We start from the raw sequence: 27,312 nt of genomic DNA, 5'->3' as shown, positions 1-27,312 counted from the left end.
CGTCACTTTGTAGTCAAATCGACGGCACACCATTTCACGTTGTATAAAAAACCGTTTTTGTTGACATGGTCAAGCATTACAGTATTTGCCAAATTCAGTTGCATAGTGGAAAAGCGAACTGACTTAAATTTGACACTGCCTTCACTTCATTGATTTCGTCATGGCTTGACTTTCAGAAAATTCACTTTACATAGGGGATAGCCCAAATACGTAGTTTCTATTTCATTTTATTAGTTAGCGTGCACTTACTTTAACAGAACGTAGGGTTGTTGATTTACGAATCACACAATCATACTTCTTGTTACTACAGCACTTATTTAGCGTTCATTTGCAACAATGTTGTACGTAGTGTAAAAAGTTGTAAGGTAAATTTTCGTTTTAAGTAGCTATTTTATAGAGTTTTTTCAAGAAAGGACAATCCAGTATGGTAAGTAATGTAAGAGAATACTTCTTTTCAAAATTCAAGGCTTTAATTTATGATATATCTATATCTATCTATAAACCTTAAAAAATAAAGTCGCTAAATGTTATTGTACGCCCATCACTTCACACAGCATGCTCCGATTTTAAAACGGCGTTTTAAATTTGAAAGCTTAGCAATGTGATATAGACATTTTCGATGTAATTTGAAGGTATATATTATAAGGGCGTGGAAAATTGTCAAAATACAGGTTAACGCAACAAAAATGGTTAAAAGTTCATCGTCATTTGAAAATATAATTTTTAAGCAAAAGTTCTATTTTTTTGTAATGTTTGTGCTTTAAGAAGATTTAATCTATCTATCAATATACATATACAGAAGGATGTATGTTTGCATGCGGCTTATGGACTAGGAAATCATTCTCCGATTTGGATCAAATTTGCAGGGTCGCTTCATGGCAAACTCAAGAGAATTCCTATCAAATCGCTTCTAGAAATGGGACCTGGGATATACTTATTCGAACAAATTCTTGTCACGGTTTGATTTGCCTGAAATTGGGTATTTAGGTATCTCTTACCCTAGATTACTATTTACAAGAATATTTTCCGGAAAACGGACGAGGGACTGACTGAGAGTAGAAGAAGCACTCCGACTGCGATTTGGGCTTTGACTGGGGCTGGGACTTTTGGGCTGGGATTGTAACTGGAACTAGGACTAGGAATAAGGGATGGCGAAAGAAAGGGACTAGATAGAGAAAAGAGTGACGAAGAAAGACACTGAGAAAGAGATGAAGCTGGACGCAGATAGAGCAAAAATTACGGAGAAGAAACAGAAGGGCAGAGGGAGGAGTCAATAAAAGGTCACGAAAAAGGAGGAGGGAGAGTTAGAGATAAAAACTTCTTAAAACTTGAGTAGATAGATCAAAGTTAGGGCAGAACAAGGTCTGCCGGGTCTGCTTATATTTATAGATAAAAGAGATAAAAATTAATTTTTTTCACTTTTTGGAACTTTTTAAATTCTGCTTACTGGGCTCATTTTCAATATATGCAAAAAAGATTAAGAATGTGATAAATTAAACAACACATGTCTCTTAAAGGTAAATCATTTATTTTTGAAGCTTATAATTGCCTTTTCATAGCACTTTAAGAAAACCAAACTAAAAATTGTGTGCTATTGAATCATAAAAATCAATAAGTTTTAGAACAAAAATGAATACCCAGCAGAAAATGAAGCGCGGAACATTTAGTATTCACACTTGTACCAATAGCGCTTAGGTTCGAGCTAGGTATATATATTTAAATAAATTAATCAAAGTCTGCGACTATTTCAAAACCACCTGCCACTGAATTAGTTAAAGACGCGTTCAAAAGGCAAGATCATTGTATACCTTTTTAAAGCGTTCCTAATTGGTGTCTTAGGTGGTTCTGAAATACTCGTAAACTTTTATTAATTAATTTAAATCCGTATTGGTCAGACTTCAGCATTGTTGATACAAGTGTGGCTACCTACTCTGCCGATATGCATCCGATTAGCACCAGTTTGGAGGTAGTCATTAAGGGCCGTTTTACCATCTCCAGCTAAGTTAGATCTTATCTGGAGGATAGCTAACTATCATATAGATTAATTTGACACTTATGTTTTCACTTACACAGCGTGACCAACCAAGGGTTGAATCTATAATCGGAAAATTTTTTAGAATAAAACATCTTTTGTGAATACACTAAAATTGGCCAAACAGCTTACTTTTTAACACGCTTTTATTAGCTTTGCCTGTAACTATGTAATGGAATTTTTGAGCTTAATTTTCACCGGTTTCTAAAAGTCTGATTAATGTGAAACTTTGTATACGTATCAAGGACCGATGACAATGCGTTAATGTGATGGTGTAGTGACATAAGGTCAACGGCCATAAGGTAAATTGGCCTTATTACCACTTTAAATGGCCATAAGTTTGATTGAAACTTTGCACACGTATCAAGGCTCGATGACAATGCATTAATGTGATGATGTGGGGACATAAGGTCAACGGCCATAAGGTCAATTGGCCTTATTACCACTTTGAATGGCCATAAGTTTGATTGAAACTTTGCACACGGATGAAGGCTCGATGACAATGCAGAGCTCCAAACTCCGTTGCGACTTTTGAAGCATTTTAAGATAGGTACTTTTAGCTAGTGCAGGCCACCAGACCAAGGCACCATAAGGAAGAATCGGGCACACAATGGCTATGTAAATCCACCTTAGGGGAGAATTCCCAGGAGGTGCCAATTGCCATCTTGCAGGTGACCAGCTCTGCTGCTGCCTTCTTGTATCGCTCCACTATATGGTCACTCCATAATAGCTTCCTATCCAGAATGACTCCCAAATACTTGACTTGATCGCTAAACGCTAAGAACGTACCCCCAATTGTTGGCTGTATAAGATTTGGTACTTAGTACCTCCTCGTGAAGAGGACAAGCTCGGTTTTATCCGGGTTGACTTCCAAACCTGTGGCGGGTTGTACTCCTGCAGCAGCTCCAGGATGTCAGCTGGGTCCATTGGCGTCACTGGAACCCAGGCTCTAACCCTTGGTCGTGAGAGGATATCACGCGCCTTCACTACTTTGAGGCGCGCGCCTGGATATACCACCCCTATCAGCGTGACGGCGGCCCTATAGAGGCGTCGTCACAGGCAATTAGCTTGATATTGCCCTGGAACCACCCTGCATCGGTGTAAGATGGCGGTGCACCAGGGTTGTCTTTCTTAACCTTAACGGCCACCGCGGCCTCGATCCACGTCCACTGTTGTTTCGGGATCCTGTCATCTTCGCTGCTCTCGTCTATAATGCCAATGATCTGCCGACCCTTGGCAATTTCGGCGAAAGACCGCGTCCAGTCTCCCGGCGTCTTGGCCCTTTTCGGTGCCGTGGGCTTGGATTCATCCATGGACCGCTGGCGTTTCGAGGTTTCATCACTCTCGACTAAAACTTTTAAAATTACTTGAACTACAAAATTAAAAATAAATAATAGTTTAAAAAAACTAAAAAACACGCTTTTATAGCTAACCGAACTTAAAAATAGAAAATAATTTTCAATTAAAAAGGGTTTATATAAGAGTAGTAGAAGGTCAAACGATCATTTATAATTAATTACCTCTAAATAAAATTATAATAAAATTTAAGTTATTAACAGAATAATTTAATTCACAGTAAAAAGCGTGTGGTGCTTGATATTGAATGTTACAATCATTCGATTGGCAACTATCTGAGAGGAAAGATATGAAATGTAGTCAAATGCACCCCACGCTTTTTAATCTTGTGTTGTTGTAGAAGGTCCTGCTACTGTTATATAAACTCTTTTTAATTTAAAGTTATTTTATATTTTTTAGTTCGGTTAGCTATAAAAGCGTGTTTTTTTATTTTTTTTAAACTATTATTTAGTTTTTACACTGTGTTCGAGGGCCACGCCCACTTCACAGTTTTTTTCAAGCTTGCTGGTAACAAAGAATTCAACTAAGATATACAGTCAAATGAAATTGATATAATGGAGCAAAGTTCGAAAGTTAGAAAATGTTTGAAAATGGGTGTGGCACCTCCACTTTTTTAGCAAATCTCTCTTATTCATATACATTGAAAGTCAATGAGGTAAATCCTCGCCTAATTAATATCAATAAACAATTTTGGTAAATTTTATGTCTTTTGTGGGCTCACAGAGGCACATACTAGGAAAGCCATAAGTAATTGGGAAGCCAAACAGTTCAGACAACACTGGATTGAATGCCCAGGGCAAAGACAGACCAATTCGTTTATGCCCCCAGCAACGAGAGTATTTGCCCACTCATTAATCTAAGCGGAGATAACTTATGAACTCTGCGTACTTTACGACACACTGTAGTCTACGATATCACCTAAGTAAGTTAAATCTATCCGACAAAAAATCTGTCACTTCTGTGAGTTGGAGGATGAAACGCTGGTTCTGCGTATACATAGCTCTGTTAAGGCAGAGAAACTCCCGCCTAGGTAGCGCGTCTCTTATTTCCTTCGCGATATGAAGCAAAAAGCTTGACGGAGTGCCTAAATGCATTAAAAGCCTCCACATACAGTAGAAGGTTGAGAGGCCAAGCACAAATAATATATCCAAATAAAGGTTGCTGTTCATCGAGGCCTAATACTATTAAAATAATAAAAAAGCTCATTGCATTCCTACAAATATAACAGAGAAATCAGTCCTTTTAACCACCAACAAAAAAAAAAAAAGCCTTGAGCCAAAGCTTCCATACAAAGTGTGTACTGTGCAAAGAATAAACTATGCAAGGAAGGCAATTGGGACACGTTGCATAATAAAAAAGACATAGCCATTACTGTATGTACTTGTTACGGTTCAGACTTCGGAGGAGTGCGGGTTCGAATCACTCTTCCGTGAGAAAAGGCTCTGAAGATATTTACAAAGTAGAACAGCGAAACCTGTCACCTTGTCCGTCCTGATGAGACGTTTTTTAAATCTTTCCCAAATTATTAATAAATTATCCACGAATTCTCACAATATTTGATTAGAGTATTGTTTTTACAACAATAACTGTTTATGAATAAAAAGAGGCGGAAACAGTTTGAAATAACGCTTACTTCTTATACCCAGCCTTCCATCTGTCTTTCCATATCGAAAGTTTCGAGATATGAAAAAACTGGGACAATGCATTAACAAGTAATGATAAAGTGCGTGGGTGGAGCCGTGTGTAAGAAAGTGGGGAAAGCTACTGATCGCCATTCACGTGAGAAAGGCCAGAGCGATTCTTTTGCATGCGGTTCAAGCAGCTCACTACTTCCGGTCGCCTGCGGCCAAGTATCCTCTGGGTAGCCATTTAGTGGTGAGCTAATGTGAGAAGGCGACAACCTGGCTAGGCCACTCTGATATAATCGGTTTAAGGGATATCCAGGGGATCTTTCATCAGCAGCGTCTGCCACAACGTGGTGCGGCTGCAAGCGGGCGTCTGTCTAGGATCAAGCGGCTAGCTATATAAACGTGCCATTAATATTTTCACCTCCGCTGAGCGGGTTGTGCGCTGGGCTTGGAACTCGCCACGTCAAACCACACTCCAATGTAAAGAACCAACAAGCCTCGGGTAAAAAGAAACGCTCCTATTGATGACGACCATGGCAAACGTTTGAAGGACAATGATTTGAAGGCATGCAACTGGAACGTCCGCTCCCTGAATGGGATTGGCGCAGGTGCCCGGCTAGTTGATGTCCTCATCAAAGCAAAATCTGACATCACCGCCGTCCGAAATGCGTTGGACGAAGGAAGGTAGAAGGAAGATAAAGAAGTGTGACATCTATTAGAGTGGCCATACAAATAAGCGCAGTTTCGGCGTTGGATTCGTGGTGGGAGAGAGACTTTGTCGCCAAGTACTGGCGTTGACGCCTGTGGAGGAACGTCTCGCCGCTGTCCGAATAAAAGCAAAGTTTTTTAATATATCATTCATCTGCGCCCATGCACCGACAGAGTAGAAAGACGATGAGAAGCTGAAAGACGGTTTTTATGAACAATTAGAAGGGACATACGAGCGCTACCCACGCCATGATATAAAAGTCGTGCTTGGCGACTTTAACGCCAGGGTGGGCAAAGAAGGTGTAAAACATAAATGTCCCATCTGCCAATTTGTAGGGAAAATCAAAAGGGAGCAAGACGCAAATTTGAAGAGACGTTTGGCCTAAATATTCATGGAGATAAATCGCGCCAAGCACGAATTATCATTATTTTATTTTTTATTTTTTATGGTTAATGCGTCAAGCGTAATACAAATTCTGAATCAGTTAAACAAATAAATAGCTTTTATTCTACCGAAATAGCAAATTCAACGTTTTTATGTTAATTCTAGCAAAATGAAATTAGTGCGTATATTCTATTATTTTTCAAAGGAAAATTTAATTGTGCTTCATTGTTCGTTTCTATATTTGTACAGCTGAATCGTGGTATTAACTTCACATAGGTTAAGTGATACGTGTACAATATGACCGTATTTTTTCCCCAGCGGGTCGGGGGGTCAGAATATATCCGCGGTAGGTATGTCTGTTGTAAGAGGCGACTAAAATACCAGATTCAAGGGGCTGTGTAGCGCAACCCTTCAGGTTGCCAGCGCAATATATATCTTCGCCAAACCCAATAGTCAACCTCACTTAACCGCGGCGAATCCTGTTTCATTAACAGACGAGGCTCGGGCGACCCCAAGCTCCTCATTGAACTTGGGGATGGGGAGGGAGGGATGGCTGGAAGGTTTAATGTGGCCACATAAATCGTTCCCGAGGTGGTCGGGATAGCACCTTAATTGTGCTGTGTTACCGGAGCGTACCGGATATATATCCGGCAAAGGACCATCACATCGATAACCCTCCCCAAAGCCTTCGGAGATAACAACAACATGACCGTATTTTTAACCATTTCAGGCATATGCGACACAGGTGTCCCAAAAATATTTCCTTGTACAGCAAGCAGGCCGTCAATATTTTACTAGTTTTTTCGTTATAAGTTACTTAATCTTATCAGAATGTATACATCCGAACCGATTTTCATTAAATTTAAATAATGTTTATTTCTGTGTATTTCTACTACGAAAAGCTTTTCGGTTAAAATTCCCTACAGTCGGAAAGTTCAGCCTACACAATGAAACTTCTCCTAATGGACTGAGGCTGATTGACTTTGCCGGTGCTCGAAAAATTGTCATACCCAGCACGAGGTTCATGCATAAGAAGATACATCAAGCTACATGGCTGTCCCCCGAACGAAATACTCGCAATTAGATCAATCACGTTGTGATAGACGGACGGCATGCCTCCAGTATTTTAGATGTGCGCACGATCCGAGCACCTAACATCGACTCGGACCATTATCTCGTCGCAGCCAAAATGCGCATCAGCCTCTACGCGGCTAAAACCAAGGAACAAAAAACACAAGGAAATCTAGGCGTTGAAAGGCTGCACTCGCAACAGACTGCCAATGATTTCGCAACTCGACTCCCACACCTGCTCTCTGAGAGCTCAACTCAACCTGAAGGAGCAGTTGGAGCATATCTCCAAAGCACTTCGTACTGCCGCCGAGGAAAATATTGGTTACCGGCGGCCACGGAAAAACAACTCGTATGATGAAGAATATCGCGTTGCAGCCGAAAGAAAAGACGATGCCTACAGGGCTACGTTAAAAGCGAGTGCAACAAGAGGTGTGTGTGAATGCTATCGCGAGTTAAAAAGGGAAGCGTGACGCCTTTTCAGGAAGAAAAAAGCAGAGACAGAAAGGCGTGAGTGCGAGGATCTTGAGCTGCTAGCCACCAATAACGCCCGAAAATTTTACAAAAAAATTCGGCGACAGACGGAAGGTTTTAAGACCGGGGCAAACTCCTGTAAGAACGAAAACGGCGACCTTGTAACTGATGTCCAGAAAATACTTAGATTATGAATGGACCACTTCTCTGCTCTCTTAAATGGTGACATCGATTTACCGCACAGGGATGACGCACCCGATCCCGCAATCGATGATGATGGAATGAATGTCCCCCACCCGATTATGACAAAGTTAGGATAGCAATAACCAGATTGAAAAACAACAAGTCCGCGGGCGCTGATGGATTGCCTGCGGAGCTATTCAAATACGGCGGCGAGGAGTTGGTAAGGCGCATGCATCAGCTTCTTCGAAAAATATGGGCGGACGAGTGCATGCCCCACCATTGGAATCTAAGTGCTCATTGCCCAGTCCACAAGAAGGGGGATACTACAAACTGCAACATCTATCGCGGAATCAGCCTTCTTAATATAGCATATAAGGTCCTGTTAAGTGTATTGTGCAAAAGAGTGAAGCTCACCGTGAACCGGCTGATTGGACCTTATCAGTGCTGATTGGACCTTATCAGATCGACCAGATTTTCACAATGCGTCAAATCTTGGAAAAAACCCGCGAAAAAAGAATCGACACACATCACCTCTTCGTCGATTTTAAAGCCGCATTCGACAGCACGAAAAGGAGCTGCCTATATGCCGCTATGTCTGAATTTGGTTTACCCGCAAAACGTATACGGCTGTGCAAAATGACATTTTGACGACGAATTGAGCAACACCATCAAGCTGTTCGAAACTAAAAGAAGTTTCAGACAGGGTGACCCCCTATCGTGCGATTTCTTTAAATTGATGCTGGAGAAAATTATACTAGCTGCAGAACTTAACCGCTCTGGAACAATATTCTATAAAAGCGTGCAATTACTGGCATATGCGTATGAAATTGATATCATCGGCCTAAACACTCTTGCCAATATATGCTACTTTGGACTAGGTAGGCAACTGAAAAGTAAAGTCCTCTCCCGGCAAACGAAAATCATACTCTAAAAGTCACTTATCGTTCCCGTCCTGCTGTATGTTCATGGACCATGACAACAACAGATGAAGCGGCTCTGGGAGTGTTCGAGAGAAAAGTTCTTCGAAAGATTTTTGGACCTCTATGCGTTGGCGATGGCGAGTACCGAAGAAGATTTAACAATGCCATGGTTTGCGAATGAAAGATGACGCTCCGGCCATGAAACTGTTTCTATCGGAACCCGCCTATGGAATCAGATGTAGAGCGCGGCCCCCACTACGTTGGAAGGAACAGTTGGAAAACGATTTGAACTCCCAATTTGTGCCGGTTGGCAGAGAGAAGGAGTGACTGGCGCGCCTTGTTGGACGGCCATAACCGTTTAAACCGTTAAGCGCCAATTAAGTAAGTAAAAGCTCTCAGTGAAAACCCATCTGCCTTGCAGATGCCGTTCGGTGTCGACATAAAACATGTAGGTCCCGTTGTAGGGAAAATCAAGAGGAGCACGACGCAAATTGGAAGAGAAGCTCGGCCTTATATATCTTCGGAGATTATCGCGCCTTACATTTATTTTTTTTTATAAGCAAGTAAGATTAAGTGCATGAAACATTTTGGGTGGATTAAATTCTTTGCGTAAAGTTCAAAAGAAACATTTTTTAAATTGATCTTACAAGCTTTGCGAGTATGTTATTACTGTGGCTTGAAGCTTATGTTGTGAAGGTTTCCCAACAATCCCATATTATTTTGTATCCTTCGTTTAATCCCTTCCACGTTAGGGTATATCGCTTTATCTTGGTTTTCATCAGGTCAAAATAAATACAATCAAAATCTGTGAATGCCCAACTTCTTGCACATTTCTTGGAACACAGCTAATTCAAAATTCCTGCTTTGGTCAGAATGTAACTCCATTGGTACACCATACCTTGTAACCCATTCGTCTTTAACCACTTCTGCTACTGTTTCTGCTTCTTGGTTTGGGATTGGGTATACCTCTGGCCATTTACTGAAATAATCCATAACCACCAGTACGTATTTGCTTCCGCGGTTGCTAGTAGGAAATGGACCTGCGACATCCATCCTTTCAAATGGTGCACCTGAAATATACTGCTTCATCTGGCCATGACTTCGGGTTTTGGGCCCTTTCGCTCTGTTGCATACCTCGCAATTGGCAATCCACTCGGTGACCGACTGACGGCAACCAACCCAATAGAATCTCTGCTTAATTTTCTCGAGTGTCTTCGTGATTCCAACATGACCTCCACTTGGACCATTGTGCAGCTCGCTGAGCACGTCAGGAATCTTTTTCTGGGAACAACTATCAGTTTCTTCTTGCATTGACCATCCTCACTCTCCCATACTCGATGCAAGCAACCGGATATCAATTCTAAACTGTTCCACTGTGCCCAATATGACTTCGCAATGGGACTCTATGTTGACATCTCCTCTCTGCTTGGTCTTTCGTTTCGTTCGAGCCCTTGCATAACATGTGACAGATCTGTATCTTCTAGCTGACACTTTCTTAGTTGTTCCTTGTCCCATTCATCTGTACACGTTATAGTCATTAGCCGGACATCTATAATGTCTTCTTTAGCCTCGGCGTTTGAGCAGTGCTTGCATTTCAGACTACATGGTCTTCGTGACATTGCATCAGCATTTCCATGGGTACTACCTTTTCGATGCTCAATGGAAAAGTCGTAGCTTTGTAGTCGCTCGATCCACCGTGCCAATTGTCCTTCCGGATTACGGAACTGCAGAAGCCATTTCAACGCTGCGTGATCTGTCCTGACACGGAATCGCTGGCCGTAGAGGTATTTGTGAAAATGTTTAATGCACTCTACCAATGCCAACAGCTCTCTCCGTGTAACACAGTAGTTCCTCTCTGGTTCTCCAATCGAACGGCTGTAATATGCAACTACCTTCTCCTGTCCATCGACCAGTTGTGATAAAACGCCTCCTATAGCATATCCACTCGCATCTGTATCTAGAATAAATGTTGCTCCTGGAATCGGATATGCTAACATTGGGGCAGTGCACAAACGCTCCTTCAATGTTTGGAAAGCCACTTCTTGCTCCTTCTTCCATTCAAAAGCTTTGTTTTTTCTTGTAAGCTCATGGAGGCTATGGGCTACGCTGGAAAAATTTGGTAGAAATCGGCGGTAATATGTGCACAGCCCAAGAAAACTTCTCAATTCATGTACGTTCTGTGGTCTTGGCCAATCCTTTACAGCCTCTATTTTTTCGTTCGCAGTGCAGATGCCCTCTGTCGTTACCTTGTGACCCAAATAATTGACTTCCTTTTTAAACAGCGCACACTTTTTGGGACTTAACTTCAGACCAGCGCCAGCTATTCACTGGAAAACCTCCTCCAAGTTCTTAAGATGTTCATCAAAGTTCTTGCCCAATACGATGATGTCGTCCAGGTACACCAGGCATGTTTTCCAATGTAGTCCTTTCAGTACCTGGTCCATGAGTCTCTCAAAAGTAGCTGGTGCATTACAAAGTCCAAAAGGCATCACTGTAAATTGCCAAAGACCATCACCGACACTGAAGGCTGTTTTCTCTTTATCTTCCTCCTTCACCTCCACTTGCCAGTAGCCGCTTTTCAAGTCCAGCGTGGAAAACCATTTCGTACCAGATAGCGAGTCCAGAGTGTCGTCAATTCTTGGCAATGGGTAGCTATCCTTTTTCGTTACGTCATTCAACTTCCGGTAGTCCACGCAAAACCTCATTTTTTCATCCTTCTTTTTTACAAGTACTACCGGTGAGCTCCATTGACTAGCTGTTGGTTCGATGACGCCGCTGTCGCTCATTTCTTGAATGATTTGACTCACAACTTTTGATTTGCCACACCGTTGGGCCATTGCCGTTTTCACTTAGTCGCTGTTTAGACACATTAATTTTTGTTGCTGAAACTCCTTACTTGAATAATAGGGGCTGACGACGAAAGCGGACAGGCACCGAGTTGCTTATGCTGGGCGACTTGCTTTGTGTTGTCTTTCTTCTGTTGTCAAATTCTGGTTTTTTTTATACCCAGCTGTACTTGTACACAGGGTATTATAACTTTGATTGGATAACGGTTGGTTGTACAGGTATAAAGGATCCGAGATGGATATAGACTTCCAAATATCAAAATCATCAGAATTGAAAAAAATTGTATTGAGCCATGTCCGTCCGTCCGTCCGTTCGCCTGTCCGTTAACACGATAAATTGAGTAAATATTGAGATATCTTCACCAAATTTGGTACACGAGCATATCTGGCCCCAGAATAGATTGGTATTGAAAATGAGCGAAATCGGAAGATAACCTGCCCAATTTTTATATATATAAAATTTTGGAAAACACAAAAAACCTGATTGTTTAGTAAATAATACACCTGGCACCGCCCACTTGCGATAGAATCAATTTAACAAATATTATTAATCATATATCAAAAATTGTTAAACCTATCGTAACAAAATTCGACAAAGAGGCTGGCTTTACTATAAGGAGTACTTTTAAGAAAAATTAACGAAATCGATTAAGAACCACGCCCACTTTTATGTAAGAGATTTTTAAAATGTTTATTGGATGAATAAAATAAGCTATATATTTGCAAAAAAGAACTTTATAGCAATGGTATTTTATTTCCGAAGTGGATTTATAATAATAAATAGGAAAAACTTCAAATTTAAAACAAGTAAGAACGGGACTTTCTTCGGCTGTGCCGAAGACTTCATACCTTTCATGAATGGGGCTGAACAATAATATTATCCCGCTCGTAATCTCCGAATAATCGGATGTATAAGATAAGGCGGCCACCCTGATGTGATGGTAGCGTGCTCCGCCTATCACACCGTATGCCCTGGGTTCAACTCCCGGGCAAAGCAACATCAAAATTTTAGAAATAAGATTATTCAATTAGAAGAAAATTTTTCTAAGCGGGGTCGCCCCTCGGCAGTGTCTGGCAAGCGCTCCGATTGTATTTCTGCCATGAAAAGCTCTCAGTGAAAACTCATCTGCCTTGCAGATGCCGTTTGGAGTCGGCATAAAACATGCAGGTCCCGTCCGGCCAATTTGTAGGGAAAAATCAAGAGGAGCACGACGCAAATTGGAAGAGAAGCTCGGCCTTAGATCTCTTCGGAGGTTATCGCGCCTTACATTTATTTATTTATTTTTTTTTTTACTTAATGGTGGGTCTATCTATTTTCCTTTAAGGACTTACAATTTTCGGTTTCGTGACGAAATTCATATACCATTTCATTTTCATGAAAGGTATAAAAATAGGTAGGTAATCTGTGTGAGGATGCAAAGCTTCACGTTTTTTGTGGTCTGCATGTAAAAACTATGAGTACGAATCACGTCTTTCAAAAATATATGACGTAAACGTAATTATTTGATGAAATTTGATGAATTTTGAAGCTTCTAGCCGTAAAAAAGGGGCAAAAATGACAGTTTATATGAAGTATATAATATATATACCACCGATCTCTATGATTTTTTCAGCCACAACAATATATGCTACATACGTAAGCATTTTGTGAAATTTGAAGCTTGCAGCTGTTAAAACGGGGCTGAAATTGCGCAAAGTTTCTTATCTTACCATAGAACAGTACTCGTAGCGCTAGACCTATCAAAAGCTTTTGATACGGTCAACCATGGCTCGTTACTGCAAGACCTGGAAGGGTCTACCCTCCCCCCATGTCTTAAAAGGTGGGCCGCAAATTATCTGGGTGGTCGGCCGGCATCGGTGCAATTTAGAAACGAAACATCAAAACCAAGGAGAATTAAACAAGGGGTGCCACAGGGTGGTGTCCTATCCCCACTTTTGTTTAATTTCTACATATCTAAGCTACCTTCACCACCGGAAGGAGTCACAATCGTTTCCTACGCCGATGACTGCACAATAATGGCCACAGGCCCAGGCCCAAAGATCGATGAGCTATGCAATAAAATAAACGGCTACCTCCCTGATCTCTCCAGTTTTTTCGCCTCGGGAAACCTGGCATTATCACCGACTAAATCTTCCGCGACCTTATTTACCACATGGACGTCCCAAATGTCGACCATTTTGAACATCGATGGCACTACGTTACCGACTGTCCTACACCCCAAAATCTTGGGTGTGACGTTTGATCAGGATCTACATTTTGCTGAGCACGCAGTCGCAATTGTTCCGAGAATTCAGAGCCGTAACAAAATCCTCAAATCCCCCGCTGGCAGTACTTGGGGAAAAGATAAAGAAACGCTCATGACTACATACAAAGCAATTAGCCAGCCGATTACGTGCTACGCGTCACCCATATGGTCGCCAAGCCTAAAAATCACCCACTGGAAGAAACTACAGGCCTGCCAAAATACTGCTCTCAGAATCGCCACGGGCTGTCTTCTTATGTCCCCAAAACACCATCTGCATAATGAGGCGAGAATACTCCCCATCAGGGAGAGAAATGAGATGCTGACCAAACAGTTCCTGTTGAATACCCAGAAACCTGGGCATCCCAACAGACATCTGATTGATGAACCAGCACCGCCTAGGGGCTTAACGAGTCATCTTCGTATGCATTTTGAGGAAATACGGCACCTGAGAACCCAGCCGTATGAAGCGAAAAAACACAAGCAGGTCCTTGGTGAACTCCATAAACAGGCGTCGGACCTTTATGCCGGGAATTGCCCGGTGAATCCGGTACTTAACGAAAATTATCCAAAACTCGCGGAAGAGGAACGCATACTCCCCAGGGAAACGCGTGTCACTCTTGCTCAACTTCGTTCTGGATACTGTAACAGGTTAAACTCTTACCTATCCAGAATCAACCCCGACATACAAAATGTATGCCCCGCTTGCAATGTGTCCCCACATGACACCAACCATCTCTTCAATTTTAATGTGGAACCAACGCCTCTAACACCCCTTTCCTTATGGTCCACCCCTGTTGAAACGGCAAGTTTCCTTGGATTCCCGTTGGAGGATATTGATGACAATTTGTGATCGGTCGCGGCTATTGGGTGGGGCGAGCATTGATACAACAACAACAACAACAACGTATGGAATGTGTGGAAGATAATATATGCGAAAAAAAGGCAATTGGGAAAAACTTTGCAACAACTAAGGCATGACGTAGCTGAATGCGTTTCTAACCATTTCCACTATCGTAGGAGTGCGGGTTCGACTCCCACTCCCGGGAGAAAAGGCTTTGAAGAGATTTACAAGGTATAATCGAAACAGCTGTCGCCTTGTCCGTCCTGATGTCACGTTGTTTAAATTTTTCCCAAATTATTAAATAAATTATAAAATTAAAAATTGCTTGAAATAAATGTTCATACATTTAAAGCAATACGGGCAATCCCCGATTAATTCATATAAAAGAGACAACATTTGGTTAGTTCGTTGTAGTTCTATAAACAGAACAAAAACAGCAATAAAACCAAGTTTCTATGTAACCGCCTTACAAATATGCATAACTTCAACACATAACTACATACGACGTATGGAATGTGTGGAAGATAATATATGCGAAAATAAGGCAATTGGGAAAAACTTTACAACAACTAAGGCATAACGTAGCTGAATTCGTTTCTAACCATTTCAACTATCGTAGGAGTGCGTGTTCGACTCCCACTCCTGGGAGAAAAGGCTTTGAAGAGATTTACAAGGTATAATCGAAACAGCTGTCGCCTTGTCCGTCCTGATGTCACGTTGTTTAAATTTTTCCCAAATTATTAAATAAAAACAGTTTTTGCTTGACATTACAGTATATGCCAAATTCAGTTGCATGTCGGAAAAGCGAACTCACTTAAACTTGTCACTGCCTTCACTTCATTGATTTCGTCATGGCTTGCCTTTTAAAAAATTCACTTTACATATGGGATAGCATAAATCTGTATTTTCTTTTTAATTTTATTAGTTAGCGTGCACTTACTTTAACAGAACATAGGGTTGTTGATTTACGAATCACACAATCATACTTCTTGTTACTACAGCACTTATTTAGCGTTCGTTTGCAACAATGTTGTACGTAGTGTAAAAAGTTGTAAGGTAAATTTTCCTTTTAAGTAGCTATTTTAGAGAGTTTTTTAAAGAAAGTGCAATCCAGTATGGTAAGTAAGTGTTAGAGAATACGTCTTTTCAAAATACAAGGCTTTAATTTATGATCTATCTATATCTATCTATAAATCTTATAAAATAAAGTCGCTAAATGTTATTGTACGCCCATCACTTCACACAGCATGCTCCGATTTTAAAACGGCGTTTTACATTTGAAAGCTTAGCAATGTGATATAGATATTTTCGATGTAATTTGAAGGTATATATTATAAGGGCGTGGAAAATTGTCAAAATATCAGGTTAACGCAACAAAAATGGTTAGAAGTTCATCGTCATTTGAAAATCTAATTTTTAAACAAAAGTTCTATTTTTTTGTAATGTTTGTGCTTTAAGAAGATTTAATCTATCTATCAATATACATATACAGAAGGATGTATGTTTGCATGCGGCTTATGGACTCGGAAATCATTCTCCGATTTGGATCAAATTTGCAGGGTCGCTTCATGGCAAACTCAAGAGAATTCCTATCAAATCGCTTCTAGAAAGAAGACCCGGGAAAGATTTATTCGAACAAATTATAGTCACGGTTTGATTTGCCTGAAATTAGGTATTTAGGTATCTCTTACCCTAAATTATTATTTACAAGAATATTTTCCGGAAAACGGACTGGGACTGTAACTGGAACTAGGACTAGGAATAAGAGATGGAAAAAGAAAGGGACTAGATAGAGAAAAGAGTGACGAAGAAAGACACTGAGAAAGAGATGATGCTGGACGCAGATAGAGCAAAAATTATGGAGAAGAAACAGAAGGGCGGAGGGAGGAGTCAATAAAAGGTCAAGAAAAAGGGGGAGGGAGAGTTAGAGATAAAAACTTCTTAAAACTTAAGTAGATAGATCAAAGTTAGGGCAGAACAAGGTCTGCCGTGTCTGCTTATATTTATAGATAAAAGAGATAAAAATAAATTTTTTCACTTTTTGGAACTTTTTATATTCTGCTTTCTGGGCTCCCTTTCAATATATGCAAAAAAGATTAAGAATGTGATAAATTAAACAACACGTGTCTCTTAAATGCAAATAATTTATTTTTGAAGCTTATAATTGCCTTTTCATAGCACTTTAAGAAAACCAAACTAAAAATTGTGTGCTATTGAATCATAAAAATCAATAAGTTTTAGAACAAAAATGAATACCCAGCAGAAAATGAAGAGCGGGACATTCAGTATTCACACTTGTACCAATAGCGCTTAGGTTCGAGCTAGGTATATATATTTAAATAAATTAATCAAAGTCTGCGACTATTTCAAAACCACCTGCCACTGAATTAGTTAAAGACGCGTTCAAAAGGCAAGATCATTGTATACCTTTTTAAAGCGTTCCTAATTGGTGTCTTAGGTGGTTCTGAAATACTCGTAAACTTTTATTAATAAATTTAAATCCGTATTGGTCAGACTTCAGCATTGTTGATACAAGTGTGGCTACCTACTCTCCCGATATGCATCCGATTAGCACTAGTTTGAAGGTAGTCATTAAGGGCCGTTTTAGCATCTCCAGCTAAGGTAGATCTTATCTGGAGGATACCTACCTACCAGATAGATTAATTTGACACTTATGTTTTCACGTACACAGGGTGACCAACCAAGGGTTGAGTCTATGATTGGGAAATTTTTTATTTATGGTAAAACTATTAAGGCGGATGATAAACAGTCCATTTCTGCTTGGCGAGGTGATGTTTAATGTCCCTATTAGGTCCTCTCGGTATTTCCAACCGCTATATTTAAATACATGTAGATCGAATTTTCAAATGCATGAACCTCTTCGTTGTCTGTGTCAAGATTTCAATAATCACTGCAATAATATTGATACTTGCGACACACTTTAAAGTATAAAAAAATATATACTCACTGCCTTGAACTCACATGTTTCAAAATCACATGTTAAACTAAATCTGCTCCAGTTACTTTGGGCTGGTGGCTTGGAATCACGTCCTTTCCAACCTCCCACCCATCGCAGCCCTACTCATTGTGTGTTAAATATACATCAGCTGCTCGAAATCACGTCCATTCCGACAGCACTAATAATCAATAGTTAGTTTGGGCGGGTGGCTTGGAATCTCGTCCTTTCCAACCTCCAACATATCGCAGCCCTACTATTGTGTGTTAAATATACATCAGCTGCTCGAAATCACGTCCATTCCGACAGCACTGATAATCAATTCCGTTACTCGGCATCAGAGTCCATCCCGACAACTGATTCAATAATATATATATATATACATATTTTATAATATAATTTTGCTCATTATGTATGCTTGTTAATTTCACACTGTAATCCGTATTTATATTCATTCATTCATTCATATTTAGTCTGATTAATTGTAAAATTTGTAGAATAACAAATAAATAAATAAATAAAAACATCTTTTGTGAATACACTAAAATTGGCCAAACAGCTTACTTTTTAACACGCTTTAGCTTGGCCTGTAACTATGTAACGGAATCTTTGAGCTTAATTTTCACCGGTTTCTAGAACTCTGATTGATGTGAAACTTTGCATACGTATCAAGGACCGACGACAATGCATTAATGTGATGTTGTGGTGACATAAGGTCAACGGCCATAAGGTCAATTGGCCTTATTACCACTTTAAATGGCCTTAAGTTTGTTTGAGACTTTGCACACGTATCAAGGCTCGATCACAATGCATTAATATGATGGTGTGGTGATATAAGGCCAAAGGCCATAAGGTCAATTGGCATTATTGCCACTTTGAATGGACATAAGTTTGATTGGAACTTTGCACACGTATCAAGGCTCGATGACAATGCATTAATGTGATGGTGTGGTGACATAAGGTCAACGGCCATAAGGTCAATTGACCTTATTACCACTTTGAATGGCCATAAGTTTGATTGAAACTTTGCACACGTATCAAGGCTCGATGACAATGCAATAATGTGATGGTGGGGTCACATAAAGTTAACGGACATAAGGTCAATTGAACTTATGACCACTCCAAATGGCCATAGATTTGAAACCTTGCACATAATGTTAAAACGCATTCCTTTATTAATGATAGAAGTGGATGCATGGCACATCTACGTAAGAGCATACTGGAGCCCTGTTTAACACGCTTTTATTAGCTTGGCCTGTATCTGGCTATGTATCTATGTATCCATGTATGCATGTAACGGAATCTGGAGTGGAGCCGAGAACCCCGGTAATGCAGAGCTCCAAACTCCGTTGCAACTTTTGAAGCATTTTAAGATAGGTACTTTTAGCTAGTGCAGACCACCAGACCAAGTCACCATAAAGAAGAATCGGGCACACAATGGCTGTGTAAATCCAGTAGGTCACCTTAGGGGAGAATCCCCAGGAGGTGCCAATTGCCCTCTTGCAGGTGAACAGCTCTGCTGCTGCCTTCTTGGATCGCTCCACTATATGGTCACTCCATAATAGCTAGAACGTACCCCCAATTCTTGGCGGTGTAAGATTTGGTACTTTGTACCTCCTCGTGAAGAGGACAAGCTCGGTTTTATCCGGGTTGACTTCCAAACCTGTGGTGGGTTGTACTCCTGGAGCAGCTCCAGGATGTCAGCTGGGTCCTTTGGCGTTACTGGAACCCAGGCTCTAGCCCTTGGTTGTTGAGGGGATATCACGCGCCTTCACTACCTTGAGGTGCGCGCCTGGATATACCACCCCTACCAGCGTGACGGCGGCCCTATAGAGGTTTACCGACCTGGCGTCGTCACAGGCAATTAGCTTGACATTGCCCTGGAACCACCCTGCATCAGTGTATGATGGCGGTGGGCGAGGGTTGTCTTTTTTAACCTTAACGGCCACCGTAGCGAGCGCGGCCTCGATCCACTTCCACTGTTGTTTCGGGATCCAGCCATCTTCGCTGCTCTCGTCTATAATGCCAATGATCTGCCGACCCTTGGCAATTTCGGCGAAAGACCGCGTACAGCCTCCCTGGGTCTTGGACCTTTTCGGTGCCTTGGGCTTGGATTCATCCATGGACCGCTGGCGTTTCGAGGTTTCATCACTCTCGACTAAAACTTTTAAAATTACTTGAACTACAAAATTAAAAATAAATAATAGTTTAAAAAAACTAAAAAACACGCTTTTATAGCTAACCGAACTAAAAAATAGTAAATAATTTTCAATTAAAAAGGGTTTATATAACAGTAGTAAAAGGTCATACAATCGTTTATAGTTAATCACCTCAAAATAAAATCATAATAAAATTTAAGATATTAACAGAATAATTTAATTCAGAGTACAAAGCGTGGGGTGCTTGATATTGAATGTTACAATCATTCTATTGGCAACTATCTGAGAGGAAAGATATGAAATGTAGTCAAATGCACCCCACGCTTTTTATACTCAGTTGAGCAGAGCTCACAGAGTATATTAACTTTGATTGGATAACGGTTGGTTGTACAGGTATAAAGGAATCGAGATAGATATAGACTTCCATATATAAAAATCATCAGGATCGAACAAAAATTTGATTGAGCCATGTCCGTCCGTCCGTCTGTCCCTTAACACGATAACTTGAGTAAATTTTGAGGTATCCTGATGAAATTTTGTATGTGGGTTCCTGAGCACTCATCTCAGATCGCTATTTAAAATGAACAATATCGGACTATAACCACGCCCACTTTTTCGATATCGAAAATTTCGAAAAACCGAAAAAGTGCGATAATTCATTACAAAAGACAGATAAAGCGACGAAACTTGGTAGGTGAGTTGATCTTATGAAGCAGAATAGAAAACTAGTAAAATTTTGGACAATGGGCGTTGCACCGCCCACTTTTAAAAGAAGGTAATTTAAAAGTTTTGCAAGCTGTAATTTGGCAGTCGTTGAAGATATCATAATGATATTTGGCAGGAACGTTACTCCTATTACTATATGTATGCTTAAAAAAAATTTGCAAAATCGGAGAACGACCACGCCCACTTTAAAAAAAATTTTTTTTAAGTCCAATTTTAACAAAAAATTTAATATCTTTACAGTATATGAGTAAATTATGTCAATATTCAACTCCATTAATGATATGGTGCAACAAAATGCAAAAATAAAAGAAAATTTCAAAATGGGCGTGGCTCCGCCCCTTTTCATTTAATATGCCTAGGATACTTTTAATGCCATAAGTCGAACAAAAATTTACCAATCATTTTGAAATTTGGTAGGGGCTTAGATTCTGGGACAGTAACTTATTTCTGTGAAAAAGGGCGAAATCGGCTGAATCCTCGCCCAGTTTTTATAAACAGTCGTCCGTCTGTCCTTCCGCTCGTCCGTTAACACGATAACTTGAGCAAAAATCAATATATCTTTACTAAACTCAGTTCACGTATTTATCTGAACCCACTTTGTATTGGTATAAAAAATGGCCAAAATCCGACTATGACCACGCCCACTTTTTCGATATCGAAAATGGGTGTGACACCTACCATATTAAGTAGAATGAAATGAAAAAGTTCTGCAGGGCGAAATAAAAAATCCTTGAAATCTTGGCAGGAATACTGTTCGTGGTATTATATATATAAATAAATTAGCGGTATTCAACAGATGATGTTCTGGGTCACCCTGGTCCACATAATGGTCGATATCTGGAAAATGCCTTCACATATACAACTACCACCACTCCCTTTTAAAAGCTTCAATAATACCTTTAATTTGATACCCATATCGTACAAACCCATTCTAAAGTCACCCCTGGTCCACCTTTATGGCGATATATCGAAAAGGCGTCCACCTATAGAACTAAGCGCCACGCCCTTTTAAAATACTCATTAACACCTTTCATTTGATACCCATATCGCACAAACAAAGTCTAGAGTCACCTCTGGTCCACCTTTATGGCGATATCTCGAAAAGGCGACCACCTATACAACTACCACCACTCCCTTTTAAATCCTCATTAATACCTTTAATTTGATACCCATATCGTACAAACACATTCTAGAGTCACCCCTGGTCCACCTTTATGGCGATATCTCGAAAAGGCGTCCACCTATAGAACTAAGCACCACGCCCTTTTAAAATACTCATTAACACCTTTCGTTTGATACCCATATTGTACAAACGCATTTTAGAGTCACCCCTGGTCCACCTTTATGCCGATATCTCGAAAAGGGTGCCCCCCCCATAAATTCAGAAAACAAAAATTCAGAAACACACTTTTTCAGAAAACATTAGTCAGAACCCTTTTTTCAGAAAGACAAAACTCTGAAGTCAAAACTCAGAAGTCAATTTTCAGAAATCATTATTAAAGTCAAGTTTCAGAAGTCAAAATTAAGAAGTCAAATTTCAGAAGTCAAATTTAAGAAGTCAAATTTCAGAAGTCAAAATTCAGAAGTCAAAATTCAGAAGTCAAAATTCAGAAAGTAATCAGAATAGAGAAAAAATATTAAATATTTATCAAAATTCAGAAACGTTTATTTATTTGGAAGGTATTATGTATAAAGAAAAAGTATTACAATCTAAAATTTTAAATTGTGTGCAATGGCAAGCATGTAATTAATTAAATCATTTTCGCGTTCATCCTTTTCAAATGAATTTACAATATTAAACAAACGCTGGTCGAAGTCTTTATATTTATACCTTTCATGAAAATGAAATGGTATATTAATTTCGTCACGAAACCGAAAATTGTAAGTCCTTAAAGGAAAATAGATAGACCCACCATTAAGTATACCGAAATAATCAGGTTGAAGGGCTGAGTTGATTTAGCCATGTCCGTCTGTCCGTCTGTCTGTTTGTATGCAAACTAGTCCCTCAATTTTTGAGATATCTTGATAAAATTTGGTGAGCGGGTGTATTTGGATGTCCGATTAGACATTTGTCGGAACCGACCGGATCGGACCACTATAGCATATATCCTCCATACAACCGATTTTTCAGAAAAAGAGGATTTTTGTAATATCTTACCCAATTTAACAGATTGAAGCTTCAAACTTCACCATATACTTTCGTATATTGCACGTATTGTTGCCTGAAAAAATTGATGAGATCGGTCGTATATATAGTATATATCCCATACAACCGATTGTTCAGATAAGGAACTTTTCGTAATTACTGCCATATTTTAAGAGCTAGAGGCTTCAAATTTCAACGAATGCTTACGTATATAGCATATATTGTTGTCTGAAAAAATCATAGAGATCGGTGGTATATATATTATATACCCCATATAAACTCTAATTTTTGCCCCCTTTTTACGGCTAGAAGTTTCAAAATTCATCAAATTTCATCAAATAGTTACGTTTTCGTCATATATTGTTGAAATACGTGATTCGTTGTCATAGTTTTTACACGAAGACCACAAAAAACCAGAAACTTTGCATCCTCACACAAAGTACCTACCTGTTTTTTATTTTTATACCTTTCATGAAAATGAAATGGTATATTAATTTCGTCACGAAACCGAAAATTGTAAGTCCTTAAAGGAAAATAGATAGACCCACCATTAAGTATACCGAAATAATCAGGTTGAAGAGCTGAGTTGATTTAGCCATGTCCGTCTGTCCGTCTGTCCGTCTGTCTGTTTGTATGCAAACTAGTCCCTCAATTTTTGAGATATCTTGATAAAATTTGGTGAGCGGGTGTATTTGGGTGTCCGATTAGACATTTGTCGGAACCGACCGGATCGGACCACTATAGCATATATCCTCCATACAACCGATTTTTCAGAAAAAGAGGATTTTTGTAATATCTTACCCAATTTAACAGATTGAAGCTTCAAACTTCACCATATACTTTCGTATATTGCACGTATTGTTGCCTGAAAAAATTGATGAGATCGGTCGTATATATAGTATATATCTCATACAACCGATTGTTCAGATAAGAAACTTTTCGCAATTACTGCCCTATTTTAAGAGCTAGAGGCTTCAAATTTCACCGATTGCTTACGTATATAGCATATATTGTTGTCTAAAAAAATCATAGAGATCGGTTGTATATGTAGTATATATCTCATACAACCGATTGTTCAGATAAGAAACTTTTCGCAATTTCTACCCCATTTTAACAGCTATAAGCTTCAAATTTCACCGATTGCTTACGTATATAGCATACATTGTTGTCTGAAAAAATCATTGAGATCGGTTGTATATATAGTATATATCTCATACAACCGATTGTTCAGATAAGAAACTTTTCGCAATTTCTACCCCATTTTAACAGCTATAAGCTTCAAATTTCACCGATTGCTTACGTATATAGTATGTATTGTTGTGTCAAAAAATCATAGAGATCGGTGATATATATAATATGTATATGATGGTATATATAGTATATATATATACAGTAGATATATTTTTTTTGCGATTTCTGCCTCATTTTAACAGCTATAAGCTTCAAATTTCACTAAATGCTTACGTGTATAGCATATATTGATGTCTGAAAAAATCATTGAGATCGGTGGTATATATATTATATACCCCATATAAACTCTAATTTTTGCCCCCTTTTTACGGCTAGAAGCTTCAAAATTCATCAAATTTCATCAAATAGTTACGTTTACGTCATATATTGTTGAAATACGTGATTCGTAGTCATAGTTTTTACACGCAGACCACAAAAAACCAGAAACTTTGCATCCTCACACAAAGTACCTACCTGTTTTTTATTTTTATACCTTTCATGAAAATGAAATGGTATATTAATTTCGTCACGAAACCGAAAATTGTAAGTCCTTAAAGGAAAATAGATAGACCCACCATTAAGTATACCGAAATAATCAGGTTGAAGAGCTGAGTTGATTTAGCCATGTCCGTCTGTCTGTTTGTATGCAAACTAGTCCCTCAATTTTTGAGATATCTTGATAAAATTTGGTGAGCGGGTGTATTTCGGTGTCCGATTAGACATTTGTCGGAACCGACCGGATCGGAGCACTATAGCATATATCCTCCATACAACCGATTTTTCAGAAAAAGAGGATTTTTGTAATATCTTACCCAATTTAACAGATTGAAGCTTCAAACTTCACCATATACTTTCGTATATTGCACGCATTGTTGCCTGAAAAAATTGATGAGATCGGTCGTATATATAGTATATATCCCATACAACCGATTGTTCAGGTAAGGAACTTTTCGTAATTACTGCCCCATTTTAAGGGCTAGAGGCTTCAAATTTCAACGAATGCTTAGGTATATAGCATATATTGTTGTCTGAAAAAATCATAAAGATCGGTGGTATATATATATATCTCATACAACCGATTGTTCAGATAAGAAACTGTGCGCAATTTCTGCCCCGTTTTAACAGCTAGAAGCTTCAACTTTCACCAAATGCTTACGTGTATAGATTATATTGTTGTCTGAAAAAATGAATGAGATCGATGGTATATACAGTATATATCTCATACAACCGATTGTTCAGATAAGAAACTTTGCGCAATTTCTGCCCCGTTTTAACAGCTAGAAGCTTCAACTTTCACCAAATGCTTACGTGTATAGATTATATTGTTGTCTGAAAAAATGATTGAGATCGATGGTATATATAGTATATATCTCATACAACCGATTGTTCAGTTAAGAAACTTTTCGCAATTTCTACCCCATTTTAACAGCTAGACGCTTCAAATTTCACCATATGCTTACGTATATAGCATATATTGTTGTCTGAAAAAATCATAGAGATCGGTGGTATATATATTATACTCTTCATACAAACTGTCATTTTTGCCCCTTTTTTACGGCTAGAAGCTTCAAAATTCATCAAATTTCATCAAATAGTTACGTTTACGTCATATATTTTTGAAATACGTGATTCGTAGTCATAGTTTTTACATGCAGACCACAAAAAATGTGAAGCTTTGCATCCTCACACAGATTACCTACCAATTTTTATACTCAGTTGAGCAGAGCTCACAGAGTATATTAAGTTTGATTGGATAACGGTTGGTTGTACATATATAAAGGAATCGAGATAGATATAGACTTCCATACATCAAAATAATCAGGATCGAAAAAAAATTTGATTGAGCCATGTCCGTCCGTCCGTCCGTCCGTCCGTCCGTCCATTAACACGATAACTTGAGTAAATTTTGAGCTATCTTGATGAAATTTGGTATGTAGATCCCGGGCACTCATCTCAGATCGCTATTTAAAATGAACGATATCGGACTATAACCACGCCCACTTTTTCGATATCGAAAATTTCGAAAAACCGAAAAAATGCGATAATTCATTGCCAAAGGCAATTAAAGCGATGAAACTTGGCAGATGGGTTGATGTTATGACGCAGAATAGAAAATTAGTAAGATTTTGGACAATGGGCGTGGCACCGCCCACTTTTACAAGAAGGTAATTTAAAAGTTTTGCAAGCTGTAATTTGGCAGTCGTTGAAGATATCATGATGAAATTTGGCAGGAACGCTGCTACTATCACTATATATGTGCTAAATAAAAATTAGCAAAATTGGATGAAGAACACGCCCACTTTTTTAAAAAAAAAATTTTTTAATTCAAATTTTAACAAAAAATTTAATATCTTTACTGTATATAAGTAAATTAAGTCAAAATTCAACTCCTGTAATGATATGATGCAACAAAATATAAAAATAAAAGAAAATTTCAAAATGGGCGTGGCTCCGCCCATTTTCATTTAGTTTGTCTAGAATACTTTTAATGCCATAAGTCGAACAAAAATTTACCAATCCTTCTCAAATTTGGTAGGTACATAGATTCTATGACGGTAACTGTTCTCTGTGAAAATGGCCGAAATCGGTGGAAGCCACGCCCAGTTTTTATACACAGATCACCGTCTGTCCTTCCGCTCGGCTGTTAACACAATAACTTGAGCAAAAACCGATATATCTTTACTAAACTTAGCCCACCTACTTATCTGAACTCACTTTATCTCGGTATAAAAAATAGCCGAAATCCGACCATAACCACGCCCACTTTATCGATATCGAAAATTACGAAAAATGAAAAAAATGCCATAATTCTATACCAAATACGAAAAAAGGGATGAAACATGGTAACTGGATTGGTTTATTGACGCAAAATATAACTTTGGAAAAAATTTTGTAAAATGGGTGTGACACCTACCATATTAAGTAGAAGAAAATGAAAAAGTTCTACAAGGCAAAATCAACAGCCCTTGGAATCTTGGCAGGAATACTGTTAGTGGTATTGCATATATAAATAAATTAGCAGTACCCGACAGATGATTTTCTGGATCACCTGGTCCACATTTTGGTCGATATCGCGAGAACACCTTCACATATACATCTAAGGGCCACTCGCTTTTAAAACCGTCATTAATACCTTTAATTTGATATCCATATCGTACAAACACATTCTAGAGTCACCCCTGGCCCACCCTAATGGCGATATCTCGAAAAGGCGTCCACCTATAGACCTAATGCCCACTCCCTCTTAAAATGCTCAGTAACACCTTTCGTTTGATACCCATATCGTACAAACATTCTAGAGTCACCTCTGGCCCACCCTAATGGCGATATCTCGAAAAGGCGTCCACCTATAGACCTAATGTCCACTCCCTCTTAAAATGCTCTGTAACACCTTTCGTTTGATACCCA

Source organism: Eurosta solidaginis, unplaced genomic scaffold (genome assembly GCF_040869045.1).
Source record: "Eurosta solidaginis isolate ZX-2024a unplaced genomic scaffold, ASM4086904v1 ctg00001093.1, whole genome shotgun sequence".
NCBI classification, from domain to species: Eukaryota; Metazoa; Arthropoda; class Insecta; order Diptera; family Tephritidae; genus Eurosta; species Eurosta solidaginis.
The sequence above is the reverse complement of the archived record's forward strand: the minus strand, read 5'-3'. Positions refer to the sequence as shown.